Here is a 22793-nt window from a genome sequence, read left to right as displayed (position 1 = left end):
GTATTTTTGAATTACAAAGCAGACAGAGTAGTCCCTTAATTCAAAGATCGGATCTTGGCCAAAACAAGACAATCAGACGTGGGCTGAATTCGGAACAGGAACCTCTACTTCGTCGTTTATTGAACTTTTGATAAATGTCTGAATGAAACAGATTCGCTTTTTTAACTCTTTGATTAAAGTACACAAAAAGCACCTTCCTTCGAGCTGGAATCGAACCAGCGACCTAAGGATTCCCTGCTAATTCCACTACAGTCCTCCGCTCGACCAACTGAACTATCGAAGGGATGGCGGTAGGCTCTCTGGCACATACTGTCCAATGGAGTGAAATGTTCCGGGTGATTTAAATCCCACTTCGACATCAAGTTTCCAACTCGTTTCCTTAGTCTTGTTTACCTTGAATTTAAGCTACGAACCAGGATTCTACTGTATAAACTTCCAGGGATATTACAAAATGTTTGATGGGGCATCAATCATTCCAGGCGGAAATTGACTCCTTTTTTTTCTCGAGGGATCATATTAAACATTTCATTAGTATCGAGAGGAGGATCACCATGAGACACAAAACAAACAGTTTCTTTCTGTCTTTATTAGAAAGTAGCGTTTGTGCTACATTAATAATATTTTCGTGGAAATAAAGAAGTTTCGAAATGTGGTTTTGAGTTAAATATTAGCGTGTTCATGTAATTAGTTTGTGTTTGTCATTACTATATATATATTGCCATGTTACTAGAATTTGTAACTGAAGTTTACTAGTTGTGTTTTTTTATGATGGTTAGACATTTGTTGATTACAATATTGTATATAATGTATAATTTGAACTACATATTTTTCAGGTGTGAATAATTGTATATTTTAAGAATAAATTTCTAAAATAAATCATTGGCTTTATTTACTAGTTTCTACACCTATAAAAATCTTTCTTTGATGTATAATAGACCTTTAACTATATATGTATAGTAGTCTTCTAAATTTATCCGTATAATAGAACTACAACCATTTATGTATAATAAACATATAATCATAGATGTCTAATTGACGTATAACGATATACGTATATTAGAATTTCATTCTAGACCAGTTACGGAGCACAGTTACACGTCTGGTATGCGTTTAATAGTCGTATATTCTACATCTTTTGCCCACTGGGATGTGCCGATTTTAACTTGGCAAACCAAGATACACATTTTCTAATGAAACCTTAATTAAAAGACAGTTTGTTTCTCGAAAGCGTGTTATGTAAAAAAAGAGAAAAACGAAAATATATGGATGGTAATCTTTCAAAGCTGAAGATTTTACTTTTGAAAAATTGACATTTTATGTACTGTATGCAGATGCATTCGCTGGTTTTAGAACTTTGCTGTACTTCCTGAATCATTTTCAGTATTATAAAGTGGGTGTAGATTTTTCTTTCAGGTTAGGACGCGAGTGTGTACATGTGTTTGATTTTCGTTTCACTGATTCTCATTGAAGATTTGGGAATTAACGACGAAAGAATCAGTTGCCTCGGAAAGCAGAAGGTTTGGTTCTCAACGATATTGAAGACACGCCCATGTAGAGCAGCAGGTGATGATTTGTGCTATAAAAGACCAAGTGCTCAAAGTGACGTCTGCGTTTACCGTTTAGACTTTTCATCTCGGGCGCACTTTTAGAAAGCAAAGATAGAGCAGTTGTGTTGAATCACATTATAACAGCTGTCAGCAGAGTGGCGCAGCGGAAGCGTGCTGGGCCCATAACCCAGAGGTCGATGGATCGAAACCATCCTCTGCTATGTACACTTTATGCACGATTGATAAGCATACCATCAGTTTAATGAAGTGCATTAAAACTGTTTTTTTCTCTCGTGTGTATGAAAGCTTCACACTTAAGGTACTCTTTCATCTTTACCAATAGCAGATGCCCAAATGTATCTTTGGTTGTTCTGCGATCCTTCATAGTTTCCTCAATTCCTTCAAATGAACATCCATATCAAAGCAATTATGTATATATATATATTACAATTAAGGTACATATTAAAAATATCAACGCACATTTGTATAATGCTCATTTAATAATGATTGTCAAGGATTGTCAAGTTCTCCAACAAATCTGTGTTCTAATTTTAAAATATTTTTGCTAAGGATACAACTGGTGTATAAATGAATTCTCCCAACAGCCAGTTAAAGAAAAATTCCACACGTGAAGATGGTTTTCTTGGACATTGACTTAGGTACTTATTTGTTTACTTGTTGTAGTTGCACACGAGTAAAACACGAAGATTTCCTGCCACATTCAAGAGGGTTTGCGAAGAAATCCCTTCAATTTTTAGCGGAGATTTTGTTTACATCATCACAATCTGAAGCACGTCCCTGAGTACGTTTGACCCACCAGCCCTTTGTTTAACAGCTGCACAGGGACGCATTCCCGTTGCTTTTCACAACTCACATGTTTGTAGTTAAAGAAAATAAAATACTGTCATTTTCCTGCCAGCTGGCAGTATTTCTTCTGCACTGACCAAGAGTAACCAAGAACTTCATTTCATCTTTCGCAGGCTGTAATCTACAGAAAAGGAAGTGAATACTTGTATTAAGCTAAATCAAGCCGACGGAGTTGCACTGCTGTTGTTTTTCTCCACTTTTCGTTAAAAGGAGAAAAAAATCACTGGCATTTTTTGGAATAATTTCTTCTGTCCTGAGAAGCAAGATTTGTATTTTATCTTTCAGAAGTTGTATGAATTTCTTGAAGTTCAGAAACAACTTGTTCCAGAAAAGAAATTAACACTTGCTTCAAAGTAAATCAAGATGTCGGTGTCTCTTGCTGTGTGTGCTCTTATCTGTCCATCTCTCTATCCTCTTCTCTCTGGCAGTCTGTGTAGAGTATCTGAAGGGGATGTAACACCACTTGGAAAAGAAAAAAATTCTCAGGAAAATTCTCAGGCAGAATAAAAAATCATTATTCTCTTCTCAGTCAGATTCACAGCTCAGACTCACACTCAGACAGGATCTCAACTCCGTACTGCTCTCTATCCTCACAATCCAGAACCAGAAGATATTCAGACAATCAGTGCTGCTACATGAACAATATCAGACAGAACAGCCTGGACTCATGTCACATTTCCCCCTTTTATCCTTCCTCCCAGCCCTCTTAGAGACATAAAAGAGCTCCTGGTTCTCCTCTCTGTGAACTGGGCTCAGGGGTCACTGATCTGGCAGTTGTGGGCTCTGTTCCAGGTCGAAAGCAAGAAGGATCTATTAACGCTTTCCAGGACTTCCAGCCCTTCAGTATTACTTTCTTTACTGTATGTCAGCCTCCCAAAATGTTTATAAATGTTTTATGAGTGTGGAATTATCTTATTATTTATATACAGTATTTATGTAATAAACACCAGTAGTGACACTATGATCGGTATATTGATTATTTGTAGCCGATGGTCCGATGGTCGTGTCTACAATAGTGACCATTTGACCAGTCTGTAGCTCTGAGCAGTGGGACTCAGATCACACAGAAGACCTGTCTGTGTGATTCCATACCAGCCCTGGGATTCAGCTACTCTCACAAATGTCTCACAGACCGTCTTATAAATTTACAATTAGATGAAGTCATGTAACAGTTTTACAGATAATTTAAATAATCAGACAGCAGTTTTGGCAGTGGATACATCTCCACATGGGGGAAAGAAACTGAAATATATGTGCTCACTGTAAAGTAGGAAGAGGTGGTCAGACAAGCAAAACAACTTTGCAGATAATGTGAAGTGACATTGTTTTGTGTCAATCAGCTCACAGATTTCGCTTCATGTGCCTTAAGCTGTGCAATTTGTATGGTTGTTGAATGAGATTGATTTCTTCACAAGCCCAGTCAATTGCCAGGTGGAGAGCTTGTCGACACACACCTTCATGAAGACTCTCTTTAAGATTTCATTGTCAAGTCGCCTCCTTTGCATACAATAGTAGCACCGACACTAAGAGAAAGGATGAGAAATAGCGTTTATCAAGCGATTGCAGTGTTTGTTTGACTGAGGATCCTTGTGTGCTGAACTGGCCTCTGGAGAAGTGTAGTGCAGTAAAACAGAAGGTTTGTGTCACTCAAGATTGTTACAGAACAGAACAATACAATTACAATACTTTTATGAGAGTAAATATTACTGGTGCATCACAGTTCTTATAATGGTGAAAACAGGAGCACCTTCTCTACATTTTTGACTGAAGTATTTAAATGGAAAGAAATACTATCACTATGCAATTCATAAATGCAATTGACCTCCTCTAAATGTTCTAGTTTGATGAAACAATGTATGGAATTAGGTGACAATATCGGAATTCATTCAAATGCACAGGATTAATTTTCAGCAACAAAAAAAGTGCTCGGAAATATTTTACAAGAATGAAACCTTACATTCACCTAAATAAACATTCACCATCTACATTAGCAGAGAACAGTAGGACAGAAGGTTAGTGTCACTGGACACTGCGTCAGAGAGGCCGATCTCTTCTCCCTCATTATGCAGGCTTACCCACTCATGATGAACTGTCCTCCAGCGATACTCAGCTGCCATCATCGACTCAGACATGACGTTCATGTACATATTATACCTTAATATGGTACTGCGTTACAATAATTTGATCAAAACAACTGGTGAAAAAAAAGATAAAGACTTTGTCCAAAAAAGAAGCATTTATACCTTTCCTCTCCTACCAGCCATTACAAGTCACCTAGTTTTTAATTTAGAGGTGGATTAAAGCTCTAGTCTCTTTGGGGGTGTGAGTTGGAATCCCACTGCTGCCAAATATCTCCAACTATCTCAGTGTTAAGAAGCAAAAAACACACATTTGCTGCAGAAGTAACAGGAGAATTTGTGCCATTCAGCCTCATAGCGTGATGTCATTTTCTCATGCTCATTTTTAGATGCTTGTGATCGAATCTATGATTCTTATGAGTGTGCCCTCCATAAAGGTAGCACAGATATAATGTGCCAAGTTTTCAGAGAATCGCATTAAATACAGGTCAGAAGAAGGCGACAAAGTGTCCGCTAGGCAGTTCAGCTATTTCAACGGTGTTCTCTGTTGTTTAGGTCCAGAATGACACCCGTTACAACCAGGAAACACACAGTGTCAGGCATCAAAAAGACTTCCCAAAACCCTGATCCTCTCCTTGATCCGGTGATGGCATCCAGACATTTCCTGCAACAAAGCCAGGATACGGTCTTCAACAACACGAGTGAAAGGCTAATTCCCAACCTTTGCAATCCTTTGCAAAGAAGGACCGCATGTGCTCAGTGTTAAATGCGCTGTTCATTATTATTATTAATAATAATAATCTATACATTATATAGTGCCTTTAAAGGTGGCTTTTCAAAGTGCTTTACAGAATGAAACCAATAAAGTTAAAAAATACACAAGATAAGCAGGATGAGAATACACAGTTAGAGGAGACAATAGATGGTGGTATTAAATACAGTAGGAACAGAGGGGTAAAGAATAGTTCATTAAAGGCTCTTCTAAAGAAGAGGGTTTTGAGTCTGGATTTGAAGGAGTTTAGAGAAGGTGACTCTCTGATATCCTTGGGAATAAAGATCCAGAGCTTTGGTGCAAAACAGGAGAAGGCCCTGTCACCCATAGAGTGTAGATGGACTGGGGGACAGATAGGAGACCAGAATTAGAACAGCAAGGTTGTGAGGTGGGGAGTAGGGCGATAACCCAGACAGGTACTGTGGTGTCAAGCCATGGAGAGCCTTATAGGTGAGCATGAGGATTTTGAAGTTGACAGGAAGCCAGTGCAAGGAGTCCAGGACAGGAGTAATGTGATCACAGTCCAGTGCTAATTTCTTTCTTGTGGCTGCTCGTTCATTTTCAACTGTGGACTCTTAAGAAGTCCTTTATTTGACTTGATCAACACTAATCCCTAGAGGATTTTGAAAGGTTGAATCAAAATGATACATGACTCTGGTGGGACTCAAACCCACAATCTTTGAATGACTTCATTCTATCAAAGCCTAGAAGTCCAATGCGCTCTCCATTGCGCCACAGAGCCAACCAATACATCGCTATATAAAACAGCTACAGAAAGCTGTAACTCATGCTTCTCCCGTTGTCTTTAAATTAAGCTCCATAAATATTGACAATGAGTGGCCTGTTGTCTACGAATAGATACCACTGGGATTCACACCCAGGGTCTCCTGGTTTTTAGTGAGGCGGCTTAACCAGCTAAGCCATGGTGCCAAACCTGCTAAATGTTATCCACAACTTCAAACACCTGTGAGAAACGGGCAACTGCAGTGTTACGCCTGCTGGCTCAACAGATAATCCTTTTCGAAGTTTAAGGAGAGGATTTCTTTGTCAATTCAATTAAACATTTTAGAAATGCTGAACGATTGATGTGTTTCACGTGCAGAAATATTTTATCGTTACGTACTTTTTCTGTGCAGTTAGTTCTCCTTCAACTCCGCCCAACAACAGAGGTCGTTTTTAATACAGGAGTAAAGGCACATTGCACATCAGCAAAACATCCCGTACAGGTTTAGGGAGAGCGACATCAGTGATTGGAAGGTTGGAAGTTTCGGGTCACTTTTTTATAATAGATTCAAGCAACCCTAAATACCTTTTCAAGAAACATTACAGAATCCCAGTCACATCCAGTACGATTGCTACACAGGTCTACAGTATACAATCAGAATACTGTTTGTGCATTATATAAAACACACCGCCCAAAGCATTTCTAAAACAGGAATTACATGTTTCTGAATGGCCCTCCTTTATAAATAAAATAAAAGGTCTGAAGCCTGCTCCAAAGAAGCACTATATTCAGAGCTGACAAAGATGTGATAGGAAACATCTCGGAAAACGAAGATGCAGTCATTTCCACGCGTCGCACAACAAGAGCTGAACCCACCCGACTTTCTCCAAAAGAGTAAGGTGTAAGGAGTGTGGCTGGGTGGTCTAAGTGCTGGGTTTTTGCTCCATTTTCTTCAATGGGTTAGGTTTGAATCTTGCCGCTGCTAAGTGTTGGTGGGTTAAGACCTTCCTTCTATTGCGACGTCAATGGGTAAAAGCTTTGCTTGGCAGTCTGTCGAGAGACTGAACTAGGTGTTTCAAGATAGTCTTTGTCAGCTTAACATCAAGGCATAAAAAAGCCTCATTTTGTGTTCCCAACAGCAATGCTCTTTGGTCGCTTCAGCATTATGCAGGGAACAACATCTGCCGTGATCACTTTTGAGTCAGTGTGAATCGTAGTGTGCCGCAATTGTTTTTAAAATTGGTTCTGTAGTGTAAGAAAAACCGGCCGTTCAGGGACGCCAAATATGTAACTGTAGTGGCTCTCTGAAGGCACCAGTTCTGTAGGGTTTGGGCATTTACTGAGACAATTATTAATTGTAGCAGTAAATCACAAAGTTGATTCTTTTGATGGCTTTAGAGTCCAACCATGCGACATAACTCAAACAACGCACACACACAGGTGCTAATACACGAGTATACATTTATTAATACATAGAATATGCATGTAAACCTAACAGATCTTATCGAGAGGGTTATCAGAATACAAAAGATATATATTCAATCAGTTACAAAGTGTTACACATATCAAGAGGACATACGTTCAGTATATCATTCATTAACACCGTTTCGTAAAGTGAACTTGGTTACAACTTCTACATTAGATACTCAAAACAAGTACATAACTCTTAGGAATTAAATTGATATCAACTGGTTTGGATAACAATTGAATTCTCGAGCTGTAATGCAGTGAAGTTGAATACTCATCCAATTTCTGGGGATTCAGATCTCCTGCGGGCACAAAGAAACAGTTGCAGGCTGTTGCTGTCCAATCCGCGCTCTCTGGCTCGCTGCCAGGCTGTGCTGTGCGGCTTGTGACGGTGCACTGCTGATGCTCACTGTTGGCTTTAACTAGCAAAGTTTGTGCACAGGAGAAAAGACGACTGTGGGTCCCAGCAAGTCAGGAAGAGGACCGGTTCGTTCCTGATGAAGAGCTAGTTCTGAATAGTGATTCAGCTGTCCACAGTTCCGACCTGTTCACGAGGCCTGCTGCTGGTTACTCTCTGGCAACCTCCACTCTAGACTCTTAGAACAAAGGAAAGTTCTGGCACTCGGACATACTGGCCGTTCCGTGGTTGTCCGGGCTGAGTCTCAGGATGGTCAGGAGGCACGCTGCGAGAATGTCCTGCCCTTGGGAGCCTTCTGCTCCTGGGCCGTCCTGCCCTGGAATTCTCCTTTGAATTCCCTTTAGAACAGTCCACAGAATCCTCTCCAGAATCTTACTGAATCTCACTGAATCTCCCTAAATCTCTGTGTTGCCTGTTTTTACCTGGAGGAACTTGGAGGAGCTTGTTGATTGGCTGAAAGTTCCATGGGCATCAGAGTCCCACGTGGGTTACTCGGCCCTACCAGCCCCTGATTGGTTGATCAAGGTGATATATGAGTCACTTACTCCTGACACTTAGGAATGCAGTCCAGATGTCCAACTGGCACTCCCTAGACAGATAGGCACCAATGGATGACCATTGATCATGATAGCCAGGCTTAGCTAAGTGCATCCCCCTTTGGGAGCTGTCCTTATCAGGAACCTTAAATCAGCCTGCATGAATAGTTTCTCTGTGGCTGCACCACAGAGATGAACAGAGAAATGGGGCCTCATTTGGGAAGGCTCAGAACACTTAATTCTTTCTTATTAATAAGCCTTGCCGCTACAGTAGGCATGGTGCATTTGTCTGTGAAACTTGAATGCTGTGCTTTTTCACGCAGAATCATCGGCAGGAGCAAAGCTTATTCAATCTTTGCGCACAGCTCTCCATCAGAAATACTTTGTCCAAGTTTTGAAGAGATTGTGGGATTCTCTGCACACGTTCACATCGCGTACCTCAGACAACACCACCATTCGATGGGAAATTGATTCTACTTCTTGCAGTTGTTCCTGTGGTTGCGATAGTTACAAAGTTGCACTTTCCCCCACCTTCTGCTATAGTATTCATTGGGTGAGCTTCATCAATTGGCTCAGAAAGGTCAACTGTGCTTCGGAAAAAATCAGCAGCAGTGTCTTTATTTTGTCGGTGAGTATGGCTGTCTTTTAAAGCACATGAAAAACACGAGTTTGTGGATTTCTCCAAATAGCAACGAATTCAGTTGTGCAGAGCTTTACTGCTTTCAGAGGGTCTTTTACCGACGCTGCTGTAGTAGAGAAGTGACATAATCACAAACGCAACCATTTTTGCTGGCTGTTTAACTAAGTATTAAGCTTTTTTAACTATCACATGATTTTAACTAATTTAACATCATCTCCAGAAGAGCACCTCGCACTGCTCACTGAGCTGATGTATGTGCCCATTTCTCAAAAAATTAAATATCATCTGAACTGATTTTTTTCTACTTTAAATGCTTTCCTACTCTTTTAATATTTCAGTTAAATCTTTTATTTTGAAGTACTTTCCATTGATATTAATCCTAGTCCCGATGAATGATTCGGGGACATGGTGCGTCTTGAATAATGTTCTTATAGGTTTCAGTTTGGAAAAGTGCGCTCTCCAGAAGCTATCGAAACCTCTAATGGTCACACAAAGCTTAATGCAATAGCAACGTTTGGGGTTGAAAAAGAATATAACTTGCTATGAATACGAACACTGTTCCAGGAGGCGTGTAAGGACTATTTTGGCTCAGATCACCAATTTACCTTACATTTCTACTCCATTAATATCGCTATTGAGTGCTTAAGGTAGGTCCTGGCAATACTTCTTGAGATCTTCTTTAGAAAAATTTTAAAAAAATATATTTCCAGTACTAAACAAAAAGTAAAAAATACTGATTACGTGCAACTGATAAAATCTCTCGTTGTAGCTACATGCAAATTACAATGGAAAACTTTATCAGCTTTAAAAGTTTCTTTTGCATTTATAAGACGATCAGCATGACACTCAAAACATACCTGTATTCAGTAAGCGGTGAGTCTGCTGGCTGAGCAAGTTGCCTCCTCTACACACAATAGCAGCCCCGACGCTAAGATAAATGAAAAGAAATTGCTTTTAGTGGGCACTTTTCATATCCGATGAGCTTGGCATCTCCCAAGGGCGATGGAGTTTTTTTGCGACACTGCTTTTCCCTTTTTTCTTCTTTCTGTACTCTGATGGAAAAAAAAAAAGAAATCATGTAAGGGAAAAATGTATTTTTTTCATGGAGAAAACGTGCACCAGGAAATGTTTTGTTTTGAAGAAGTGATTTAACATGATATATGACCTAATTTACTAGAGTAAATGCTCACACTGCAAGGTCTGCTTTACTACAAGAGAGAAGTAGAGTGAAAGATGTCATAATTTCACTGCGTTGTTGAAGAAAACATCTTTTTCTTTGAATTCTAAATCAATCAGAATTTCAAAGTAACACACAAACCCTTTGTCTGTATTAAAGAGATGATATTTTAAAACTGATAAAAATGTAGAAAACACGTTTCTCACTTAGAAATTTAGGATGGGATTATTACTATTACTAGTAATTACTAGTTGCAGTACTGAACTCACCATGGTGCAATTCAGTTACATGATTGGCCAGTGGTTTCATGGATAACGCGTCTGATTTTGCATCATGAGATTGTAGGTTGGTTGGGTTTCCTTCTTTCCAGCATGAAATAGCAAATCGTTACAAAAAGCACCAGCTAATGTCCAATAGCATTAGTCATTTTAATTAACATGAATATACTGTAAGGTCTTGGTACATGGGATTGGATTTCATCCACAATTTAAAAAAGGGCAAATTATATTTATAGGCTTCAGACACTTTTTAATACAAAAGTGACCTAAAACTCTGTAACTTTCAGGTTAGTTTGAACCTGTAATGAAAAAGGGGCCTGAAACTTCCATTCTGTGATGTAACTGTCTCTAAAGTCGGATGTGATGTTTCACGGATGTGCGGTGTGCCTTTTCTCTTGTCATGTTCAAAATGACTTGCTGTGTAATTTCCTGAATGCGTGTCCTGTACTGCTCTGTTATTTCATTTAGATTATCTATGTGGTGTACAGATAAAACCAAACTGCATGGTCTAATTCCTGGGTTCGGCACCAGCTGAACCTGAACATACATCATCCGATCTCAACATGATTTGAACACACAACCTTTTGATGTGGTATCAGATGCACTACCATCACACCACTCCCCATAAGTGCTTTTAATTCCCCCAAGGAGAAAAATATTTTTTTTTCATTCTCTCCTGTGAGAAGCGCCGCTCTTCCAACGAGGGTCTCTTCTTCCCAGACCACAGATTATTTTTCCTGTCCGGCTCTCACACAGAGAGCAGACACACTGTCTCCACTAATGTGTTTACTACATCTATAGATCTGACCCCCTTACAGCCCTGATATTCCTGGACAGGATCCCATATTGAGCAGTATTTCTCGCGTTCTGAACTTACAGTGTGTACACAATGTACTTTATACACAAAGTAAGTGTTTTCGTAACTCTTGGACGTTTTGTCAAAATGTTACTGGCATGCCAAAATCGCCCCCTCAACTGAACAGTCCCACCCCCCTCAGTTTTGGATAAAAGGTTTGGATAAAAAGTTTTTGAACACTTTCACTTACTTAACTTGAGCCGTAAAAAATAGTTGTACTTTGTCAATGGTCAGATAACTACACTAACCCCCGAATTCACAGTTACTACATCAGACTGTTTGATGTGCAGGAGGGCTATCTGTCCAGGAACAGCACGTTACATAGTGTCTATGTTTTGGGGTGTCAACATTATTATGACCTTATTTGCTCAGGTGGACCAATGCCTTGCAGTAGTTTATCCTTATACTTACAATCGTTATATAACTAGGACTGTAGTTATAGAAGTTTGTACTTTCTGTTGGTTTTACAATGATTTCTTAATGATTCAGAACCTCGTTACCGTTGATGTTGTTGCAAAAATGAACACATATGGTTGATGCTCCAGGCAAAAATAATCACGTGAGTTCTGATGAACGTGGAACTGTTCTTCATCACTAAATACCAGATTGCTTGTCGTTATCTTCTAACATGAAATACTAATCAGTGGCATGCTTGCGAGAATTCACTTGGATGGTTGCAATGGCTCCGTTTAAACCGAAATATCACTGCCCCCCTCAGGATTTCAGACCCCCCCCCCCTACAGATCATTCCCCTGGCGCCAGTCCTGGGTATAATGATGAACATAGCTGCCTTGCAAGCAGTGAATCTGGGTGTGATTCCCACCTGACCCATCGACAAACCTTTTCCAATGAATCTTTGATCAATTTAAAAAAGTCTTGAAGCTGGTAGGCTAGGGAAGAAGCACAGTTTGAGTTTGAGTTTGAGTGCACTGAGGAAAATGTGCTACTGTGCTGTGCTGCTCCAGTAGCGCAATTGGTCAGGTTGTAGTGCTTTTATAGTGGAGTTATACCGAGGTTGTGAGCTCAATCATCACGTGGAGTAGGTTCCGTTTTCAGCTGCAGAAACGTGCTGTTGAATTTATGTCGGTTCTTGTGTTACTTTTTCCTCTCGATGGAGCTGTATTAATGCAGGCACACCTGCTTCCATGTCAAGTTATTTTATCGTTGCTTACAAACCAACACACTGCAGACACATCTGATATTGTCACTGCTTGTGGGCCACGTGTTCCTGCTGTCAGCCTACCATGATCATACACCTATAGAAATATTACTGCTGTAGTACAGGAGCGAAGAAACAAAACGAAAGCACACCAAGTTTAAAAAGGTCAAAATGTGTCAAAGCCCTTCCTCGAGGAGAATGGGATTCAAACCTACTTGTGCAGAGTATCATGTATTAAGAAGAGATTGCCTTAACCACTAGGCCACCTCCATACACACTTCAGCCCCCTCCGGACATGAGTTGGCTCCTTTCCCCATACTCAAGGGTAATTTTCCTCTTCCACCTACAATTTCAACATTTACCTTGGGAGATGTCAAACCACAGAGCCTGTGCTGCGCTTCAGTGTTAGCTGTAGTGGACACCCCGTTGAACATAAAAAGCATATTGAGCTCCTTGGACATAAGCCATTTCTCGTCACTTGCTCAGCGAGCAGGCTCAGCGCACACTGAATACAGGTGTCTCAGAGCAATTGAGATGTGTCCAAGTGGCTGTAAAAGGGATATTTGATGCCAGTGCCATGGCTTAGTTCTCCGACGGCAGGCGTAGCGGCGCGCCGGTTGGAGTATTCTCGGTCGCATTTAATGGCAACGTCATGGCAACATCAGCTCAAACCACCAAATGGAGATGGGCGTGCCGACAAGCTGACCCTGCTGATGCGGGATTAACACTAGGCTAAGAGAATGCTGTGGTGTAGTTGGTTAAGGTGCCTGTTTATTAAACAGGAGATCCTGGGGTTGAGTGCCTGTCTTGCCACACAGTTTATCATTATGGACAGCAACATGCTTCTACATTAAATTTAATGGAAGTGTTCATTTAATTTTTGGAACAACTTGTTTTTTAAAAAATTAATACAAATTGCGAAAGATAAAATTCTCATCTGTTTTGTCAGTGCAGAGGAATTACTGCCAGCTGGCAAAGAAACGAAAAAGATTTTTTGTCTTTAGCCAAAAACCTGTGAATGTAGAAGAAAGGTGATGTGCGTTAGTTTCTATGGCACAGTCAGTCAGCGTATCCTTCAGTTAAACATAACGTTGGTAAATCAAAAGTCCCCAGAGACGCATTTCAAATTAATCCGACCTCAACACCGTCTCCCCTAAATGTGATGGGGTTTCTTTGTCCTTAAGCATCCTGATAGTTGCAGAGATTTCAAACTTTTGGCTAAAGTCAAACTACAAGAAGTTAATAGTTGAGCAATATCAATATCACCGGGAATGTGACTATGTAAACTTAAATAGTATTCAAAATATTGCAATTTTGTTGTAGTTTAAAAAGATATTTTAGCTGGGGATCCTCAAATGATGAGGGTAGAAAAGAGAACTATTCGACACCATCAGGAGTGCTTAACATGTGATAAAAGTGTTTTTTAATCACAAAGTGAAAATAGTGAATTTGTCTTTCACTTAGATGTTTATCAAAAGCTTATTAAACAATGAAGGAGAGGCTCGTGTTCCGAATTCACTTCGTGTCTCATTGTCTTGCTTTGATTTTTAAAATGTACACTGTTGACTATACACTCTTCCTAACACGATTAAAGAGCCGAGTTTAGTTCAGAGGTAAAGCATCTCATGCATCATATGAAGCTCTGTTTTTTATCACCAGCGTCTCCACTCTGGATTTCTTTTTAAGCGCGATATCTTTTCTGCGATTTCTTTCATTTGAATTCCCTCGTGTGAATTTCAGTGCGACATAAACTCGTTTGTCTGTTTTAAAGAGATGCAATTTTTAAAACAGACAAAATGAAAGACTTATTAACTAAATACACGTAGAAAACGTGCACCTAATTGAGAAAATTTGGACTGGGGCGATTTATTATTGTAGCGGCACAAGCTCACAGTGGTGCACTTGAGGAATGCGGTACAAGGGCCAGTGGTGCATTGGATAACGCATCTGATTACGGATCAGGAGACTGTAGGATCGTAATGCTCTTAAACCCAATACCATAACCATAGTGTGTTCAGTCCTACACAACCTTTCTATCGACTGAATAAGCCTCCTGTTCCATCTCCATCTTCTTCCCACACATTCCGGCTATTTCAGCACTGTTATTGTTGGACTACAGTCACAGATACAGTGCCTTGCGAAAGTATTCGGCCCCCTTGAACTTTTCAACCTTTTGCCACATTTCAGGCTTCAAACATAAAGATATAAATTTTTTATTTTATGTGAAGAATCACCAACAAGTGGGACACAATTGTGAAGTGGAACGAAATCTATTGGATTTTTGAAACTTTTTTAACTAATAAAAAAATGAAAAGTGGGGCGTGCAAAATTATTCGGCCCCCTTGCGTTAATACTTTGTAGAGCCACCTTTTGCTGCGATTACAGCTGCAAGTCGCTTGGGGTATGTCTCTATCAGTTTTGCACATCGAGAGACTGAAATTCTTGCCCATTCTTCCTTGCAAAACAGCTCGAGCTCAGTGAGGTTGGATGGAGAGCGTTTGTGAACAGCAGTTTTCAGCTCTTTCCACAGATTCTCGATTGGATTCAGGTCTGGACTTTGACTTGGCCATTCAAACACCTGGATACGTTTATTTGTGAACCATTCCTTTGTAGATTTTGCTGTATGTTTGGGATCATTGTCTTGTTGGAAGATAAATCTCCGTCCCAGTTTCAGGTCTTTTGCAGACTCCAACAGGTTTTCATCCATCTTCCCCTCAATTTTAACCATCTTCCCTGTCCCTGCTGAAGAAAAGCAGGCCCAAACCATGATGCTGCCACCACCATGTTTGACAGTGGGGATGGTGTGTTGAGGGTGATGAGCTGTGTTGCTTTTACGCCAAACATATCGTTTTGCATTGTGGCCAAAAAGTTCGATTTTGGTTTCATCTGACCAGAGCACCTTCTTCCACATGTTTGGGGTGTCTCCCAGGTGGCTTGTGGCAAACTTTAGACGAGACTTTTTATGGATATCTTTGAGAAATGGCTTTCTTCTTGCCACTCTTCCATAAAGGCCAGATTTGTGCAGTGTAAGACTGATTGTTGTCCTATGGACAGACTCTCCCACCTCAGCTGTAGTTCTCTGCAGTTCATCCAGAGTGATCATGGGCCTCTTGGCTGCATCTCTGATCAGTCTTCTCCTTGTCTGAGCTGAAAGTTTAGAGGGACGGCCAGGTCTTGGTAGATTTGCAGTGGTCTGATACTCCTTCCATTTCAAGATGATCGCTTGCACAGTGCTCCTTGGGATGTTTGAAGCTTGGGAAATCTTTTTGTATCCAAATCCGGCTTTAAACTTCTCCACAACAGTATTACGGACCTGCCTGGTGTGTTCCTTGGTCTTCATGATGCTCTCTGCGCTTTCAACAGAACCTTGAGACTATCACAGAGCAGGTGCATTTATACAGAGACTTGATTACACACAGGTGGATTCTATTTATCACCATCAGTCATTTAGGACAACATTGGATCATTCAGAGATCCTCGCTGAACTTCTGGAGTGAGTTTGCTGCACTGAAAGTAAAGGGGCCGAATAATTTTGCACGCCCCACTTTTCATTTTTTTATTAGTTAAAAAAGTTTCAAAAATCCAATAGATTTCGTTCCACTTCACAATTGTGTCCCACTTGTTGGTGATTCTTCACATAAAATAAAAAATTTATATCTTTATGTTTGAAGCCTGAAATGTGGCAAAAGGTTGAAAAGTTCAAGGGGGCCGAATACTTTCGCAAGGCACTGTACGTAAGGGACACTGTTCCGAAGACCGGTCTTAAATAAATAACGTTGCAAAAGGTAACAATAAGGGTTTCTTAATGTAACCTTACATTTGGCCGTACAATACAATTTTCTGTACCCTCAAAAAACTAAAAAAAGTGTAGTGTCAAATCACAATAAATAATACAACAAATATACTAAATTAACACCCAGATATGACAACACACAGCTATGACAGAACACATTGAAGACTTAAAAGCCCTTTAAATTTTTATTTCCTTAATCTCCATTCTCTTCCCTCCCCAGGATAACTGAAAACTAACTATAATAAAGACTGTATATGCATTACTTGTAATACAGCTACTAATAAAGATATACATGGAACTTCATTATTAATAAATAACACTTTTATTAATAAATACGTGTAATGATAACATTCATTGTGAATATAAGTTTATTGCAATTGACCCATTGTAGCTACCAATCAGCAGCAAGGAAAAACAAACTTCACTTGTGCCTTTTAAAAAAAAGGAAACAGAGTAGTAGTTTATGTGGTAATTTCAGGTACTGTACAATGTAAGAACTAATGTTAACTACTCCCATAGTAATGCGTGGGGTCCTATCAATAGAAAAAAAAAATTGTTGTAACCTGAAAACACAACAAACACAAAACAAGAAGTCTTCCAGGAACCTAGGTAAATCCCTGTAGTAGTCTAACAACTACGAAAAAAAAACCAAACGCAACAACTTCAAAAGAAAAAGAACATTAAAAACAAATCTGGGGAACAACAAAAACACAGAGTCTAATGCGAGAGCTTTTTCAAGTCTTCAGTGCTCCTCTCGTCTCAGTAGACCTCTCTCATATATTTGTGTACAGGTCAGCTGGAGGTACACAGCTGATGGTAATTTAAGTAGGGAGCTGCGTCAGCATGCATGGGCTTCAAAGGAAAAAGTCAAGGTTTATTCCATGCTGAAAAGAGAAGGAAACACAATGTTTCAGCTGTGGAGCCTTATTTGATTGTGACTCGAAGTAAACCTTTACTTCTTCGTTTGATGTTAATTTATCTCCATCGGATACCTGATAGTATCTAAACGTAACAGTTGCTTTCAGTAGCTAAAGACACTACTCTAGGTGAGGCTTGAACTCACAACCTCGGCATGACTCTGCTGTGCACTGCTGTATAAGTGCCGCACGCGAACCGATTGCGCCACTGGAACTGTGCAAAGTTCTGTGCAGGAACAGGGTGAAAACGGTTTCGGTTGTGGATCCATCTATACATGGGGAACACTAAAATAGCAAGGAAAATACAAGAAAAGAAACTGAAAGAATTGTGCTAACAGCAAAGGGGGACGGAGGGAGGTGGTCGGACAAGTAAATCAACCTGGCAGATTATTTGTATCGACATTTTTTGAGTCAATCAGCAAACAGATTTCTCTTCATGTGCCTTAAACTGTGCAGTTTGTATCTTCGTTGTAGATAGGTTTCTTCTGTAATCACTCTGTAAGGTGATTACACGTTTCATTTTCAAGTCGCCTCCTTTACACGCAATTGCAGCCTGGACACTGAGAGAAAGTATGAGAAATGGCTTCAATTTCAATGTGAAAGCGCAGTACAGGCTCGATGGCTTCACATCTCCCATCAATCAAATAAAATTGCAGTAAAGCGATCTAAATATGACTCTGAAGTACTGGGAAAGATGATTATTTTGAGTGTGCCTCCCAGGTTCTGCTACGAGGCTGAAGTTACAGTAGCTTCTTATTCGCCAGCTTCTTATGCGTGTTTTTCGTTCCACCTTAAATGGTGCTGCTGTGATGTTATGTCGCCTTTCGCCTGTAGATGGCTCTCTTCGATCAGTACTAATCCGGCTGGAATACTGCAGACATCTTCACTGAAAGGGAATATCCAAATAAATAGCAACTGTCCAAATTATATTTTTGTATGGAATATATTTCAGAAAATCGCAAACCAATTTTAAAAACTCACCACAACACGGACTTACACTGGGAAAAGGTGATTGCACTTTCTGCTTATTGCTACAGCCTTCCCCCCGATTATGAAAATGTCTCACAGTTCTGACACCGACGTGTGAAAGACAATGTTACAGACTATCAAAATCCTGAAGTACAAGAAACTTTAATGCACCAGTTTTTTAAATATGACCCTCTGATCCTGGCATGTCAGAATACATTTCGAAAAAGTATGGCACGAATTACACGAATTGCAATGGCACAAATTGTTGAGAATATCACTGACCTTGCCGATATTTGCAGGGGATACGAATGTTTTGCTCATGTTGAACTACAAGAAGTAAAAATTGAGCTCCTTAGTCAATATCACCGGGAATGTCCAATAATGACGAACATCAGTAGCTTCAAGGAAACTTAGACTCGCACATGGAGTTTTATCTTCGAATGGAGGGTGGGAGAATTCATTTATACTCTCGTTGCTCATTAGCTAAACTATTTTAAAAATATGACACAGATTTGTTCGAGAAACTTGTAATCGCCTTAAAGAGAGTCTTCTTGAAGATGTGCACCAGCTAGCTCTCCACTGTCAATTGACAGGACTTTAGAAGAAACTGTTCTCATACAACCAACATACAAATTACACATCTTAAGGAACATGAAGAGAAATCCGTGTACTAAATAACATAAAACTGTCGCTGCAAATTATCACCAAGCTGTTTTATGTGTCTGACCACCTCTTTCCTACTTTGCAGCGAGCACAAATCTTTCTGTTTCTTCATCGCTATTTTACTGTCTCCTTCCCCTATGTGGAGATGGATCCACAGCTGAAACTTTAGGTCAGTTCCTGTTACTCTGTCCGATTGAAAGCGCTGTATTAAAGGCACTCCCATCTCTACAGGAAAGTTATTGCTGCTCTCAACACAATATACTGCAGCCAAATGTGATAGCGATACTGTCACTGCCTGTGGGCCACGTGTTCCTGCTGTCAGCCTATTATGTCATGTTCATCCACACCCAGAAACATTACTGCTGTAGCACAAGAGTTATATAGGCGCAGTCCATAGAGCAAGAATCTCTTAATCTCAGAATTGTGGGTTCAGCCCCCACATTGGGTCCCTCTGTGTCAATTTGATCCCCCCAATCCTTCTAGCATGACCTGATGGCGTAACAGTGATACCCAGTACCCAGCGTAATTCAGCTTTCTTTCCACTTGATTCAGATTTTGATCTGAAATCATCGGCCGAACAAGAGTTTGTCTAAATCGAGGGAGATCTGCTCACAAGCAAGTATTAAACACTTCAGCATTTACTGTTGGAATACCACACTTTGTCAAAACACTGCCGCTTCTTAAGCTAATAAGTAACGGTTTTTGAGCACGCATTGTATTGTTAATGCTTATATTAAAAAAGCATAAATTCATATAATGGAATTTGGACTGAACAAAGTAGTCCAGGCCCTTTACAACATTACATACCCTCTGATTAAAGCTTAAAACTACAGTAGCAGGACTAATAATAATGGCAACAACATGTTTGGAGTTCGGCATTTCATTTATTCTGCGGAAACATCGTATCGGAATGAACTGCCCGCGATCAAAGAGTAATTGCGGCTTCAGATCATATTTTCTAGAGCATTGCGTTGTTCTGTTCATGATGACTACACGCTTTAAATTTGTCATTTACTGCAAGCGTTGCTTTTCCAGGTTTTTCTGAAATTCCTCGCATTTGAGCCAGCACTAAAATATTTCATTCCCGTCGCTTGAATACATCGTGGAAACGGTATTTGCAACGGAATGCTGTCACACATGAAACCTTTTTGTTATTCGGTTCTGAAGTTTGAAAATGAAAATAAAACGGGGGTCACCTCATAGGCTTGAAAGAAGTCCAAGCAGCATAAAAACCCACGAATTCTCACAAATTGTGCTGCACCTTTCTTCTGCTGCTTTTTTAAATCAGCCTTAAACATTTGAATGCATACCTTCCTGCTGCTAATCACATTCACGTGTTTACGAAGCTTTTTTCTGTCCGTTATGTTTTTGCTAAGCAGTTTCTCCATTTCCCTCGTACTGTGATTGTCAGAGAGCACAACAAGACTGAAACAGTGTAAAGGCAGGTAAAAAAAGTCAGGGTAAAACGCCTGATTGTCGGGAGTGGGATTTGAACCCGTGCCTCTATTTGGAGATCGAAACACAAAGCTTAAAAGACACGAAGCTGTGAATTTGCTGTTTTAAACCGCTTGACTATCCTGAAAAAATGGGTACTGATTGCACCAGTTGCATCCGATTTTCCGTAACTTTAGAACGATTGATACGACTGGACGAACACAATTTATGGCGTTTAGCATGACATGGAAAACGGTACTGGAGCATTCGGGTCCGGACTACCAGACTCAGAAACAGTTTTTACCCCCGCACTATCAAACTATTAAACTCCCAGCCTCTCCCACTCTCTCCTCACCTCTCACCTATGATCTGAACCTCACAGTGCCTTCTTTCTTACCAAAAACCCAAACACACATTGAAAATCTATCTCTACCATACATGTCAAAAGCTCACTCCCCATCATTTCTATCCCTTTATTTAATTCTTTTGATGCATGTTTTTGCACATAACCTGTTACCTTTTTGTTGTTTTGCACACTGCCTGTTGTTGTTTTTTGCACATCAGCTGTTGTCTTTCTTTTGTTATACAATTGTATTGTTGTTGTGTTTTTTCTTTGTACTACTTATGTCCGAGAGCTAGCTAAATAGCATTTCGTTATACCATATACCTGTGTATGAGTATAATGACAATAAACTTGGACTTGAACTTGAACTTGACATAGTCTTGCAGGCAGTATATTATTTTATCGTTTACTCGTATAAAAAAACACGGTCTTCTCGTTCCTAAGTCAGATTTTCAGTGCTTTCGAACGTTACTTCCAACCTGGACTGACAGCTCACCAGATCTGTTTGTGATCAGACCATGGAGTTGGGGGCTGTACCAAGCGCATGTTCCTTCCCAATGCTGAGGCGATCATTCAGAAGATGGGTGTGAAGAGAGATAAGCTTTGTCGACTAAAAAAAGAAGGCAGGATATGCACGAATACTAATCACTGGCGACAGTTATGTTCTCTTACTATTGAGATCCCTACATTGCAAGTTTTTTTAAGACTTTGAAACTAAAGGAAAGCGGTGACAAATGCAACAGGCATGGGTGGGGTTTGAACCCACACTCTTCAGTTTACAAGACCGACGCCTTACCACTTGGCCAACGCACCTTTGAGTAAGCATGGGAATAAGGTTGTTCAAATTATTTTTTTCTGAATCTGGTTTACATCGCCTGGATGCAGCAACAACAATAAAAGGTATACTTGTCCTTAAACTCGGACGTGATGTTCTGCAGACATGTGCACAATGTCCTGTTTTCTTGCAGTGTAGACATTTTGCTGTTCACGCTCCGCATTCATCTGCTTTGTGCGTTGTTAGTCCGCACCTGTAACATGTAATGTCAGCCGTCCCCTGTTCTATTTCTCTAGCATGACTGTGTCCTGCTGCTCGGCTTTTGTTTGTAAAGTTTGAGCGAGCGCCCCGTTCAGTGTCACTTTGTCACTGTGGTCAGAAAGCATTCTTGATTCTGCTTGAGCTGCTTCATGAATTCTAGCGACTGTAAGAGCTCTTTTTAAAGTCAGCCCTTCCTCCTGCAGCAATTTATAGTCTCTTATGTGCACATTTTTCCACAAGTTGATCTCTTAACATGTCAGTTTCCAATACTCCAAAGTCACAAGATTTAGCCAGTTCTCTTAGTGCAGTCACAAAAGCATCAACAGATTCGTCCTGAGACTAAGTTCTCTGCCTAAATTTATGCCGTTCCAAAACCACATTTCTCCGCGGTGTAAAGGAAGCGTCTAAGGCAGCTACAGTCTTTTTCTCCAGGGAGGTTGGCAAAAATCCGCTGCACGGAAGCCCCGATACAGTGCAGTAATGTAGCACGTCTCACGGCATCCTCAGCTTCTGTAGATCCACCGGCTATTTAAAAAAATCTGTACGACTCCATCCATATCTTGTATTCCGTATACAAATCCGGGGCTCCGAGGTTCAGTAGAAGCGGTGGAAAAAGCCGGGCATAAGCAAAGCTTCTCGGCGCGGCGGCCATATCTTCCAATGCGCAAGCTAAACGAAAAGTCCGAAAATTCAGAAGTTCGTTTCTACCAGCAAGAGAACTAAAATCTGCAGTGTTCTGCTCGCTTTGAGTCCGTCAAGCACTCATCTCTCGTCGCCATAAATGTTGTGTATCTTAATAAAGAGATGTTTTTATATTATTTTAACTATTTTGTTAACTACACAGATCACGCCCTTACACCATATATTCCCGCCTTCTACTCTCTCGTTCTGTTGTCTCGCGATGTCTACTCACTACTACATTTAGCTTGACTTCTTGTTGCAGTTGAGCTCAAAGCTGGAGATGATCTCCATATTTTACCGCAGTAACTAGTCCGAAACGTAGTACACAGTACACACTTTTTAAGTGAACTCAGGTTGTTAAAAAATTAAACCAGTGCCCTGTCACAGAAACGTACCCCAGTCTCCCGCGCAACAAGCGGGGGTACTCAGCACTATACT

General features: G+C 40.3%; 3 non-coding genes across 3 annotated transcripts; 1 reads left to right on the top strand and 2 right to left on the bottom strand.

Moving 5' to 3' along the window:
- Nucleotides 1–195: 195 nt before the first annotated feature.
- trnay-gua (transfer RNA tyrosine (anticodon GUA)) lies at nt 196–283 on the bottom strand. The gene is given in 2 exon segments: nt 196–231; nt 247–283. It is a non-coding gene; the product is annotated as a tRNA-Tyr (tRNA).
- Nucleotides 284–1696: 1413 nt separating this feature from the next.
- trnam-cau (transfer RNA methionine (anticodon CAU)) lies at nt 1697–1768 on the top strand. Its single transcript has one exon. It is a non-coding gene; the product is annotated as a tRNA-Met (tRNA).
- A 4145-nt stretch (nt 1769–5913) lies between these two features.
- trnar-ucu (transfer RNA arginine (anticodon UCU)) lies at nt 5914–6006 on the bottom strand. The gene is made up of 2 exons: nt 5970–6006; nt 5914–5949 (listed from the first exon to the last, which is right to left on the bottom strand). It is a non-coding gene; the product is annotated as a tRNA-Arg (tRNA).
- Between the last annotated feature and the right edge of the window lie 16787 nt (nt 6007–22793).

The sequence above is a fragment of the Lepisosteus platostomus genome, chromosome 5 (assembly GCF_059453375.1).
Source record: "Lepisosteus platostomus isolate fLepPlt1 chromosome 5, fLepPlt1.hap1, whole genome shotgun sequence".
Taxonomy (NCBI): Eukaryota; Metazoa; Chordata; class Actinopteri; order Semionotiformes; family Lepisosteidae; genus Lepisosteus; species Lepisosteus platostomus.
Note: the sequence above shows the minus strand (reverse complement) of the source record. Positions and strands in the feature narration are given on the sequence as shown.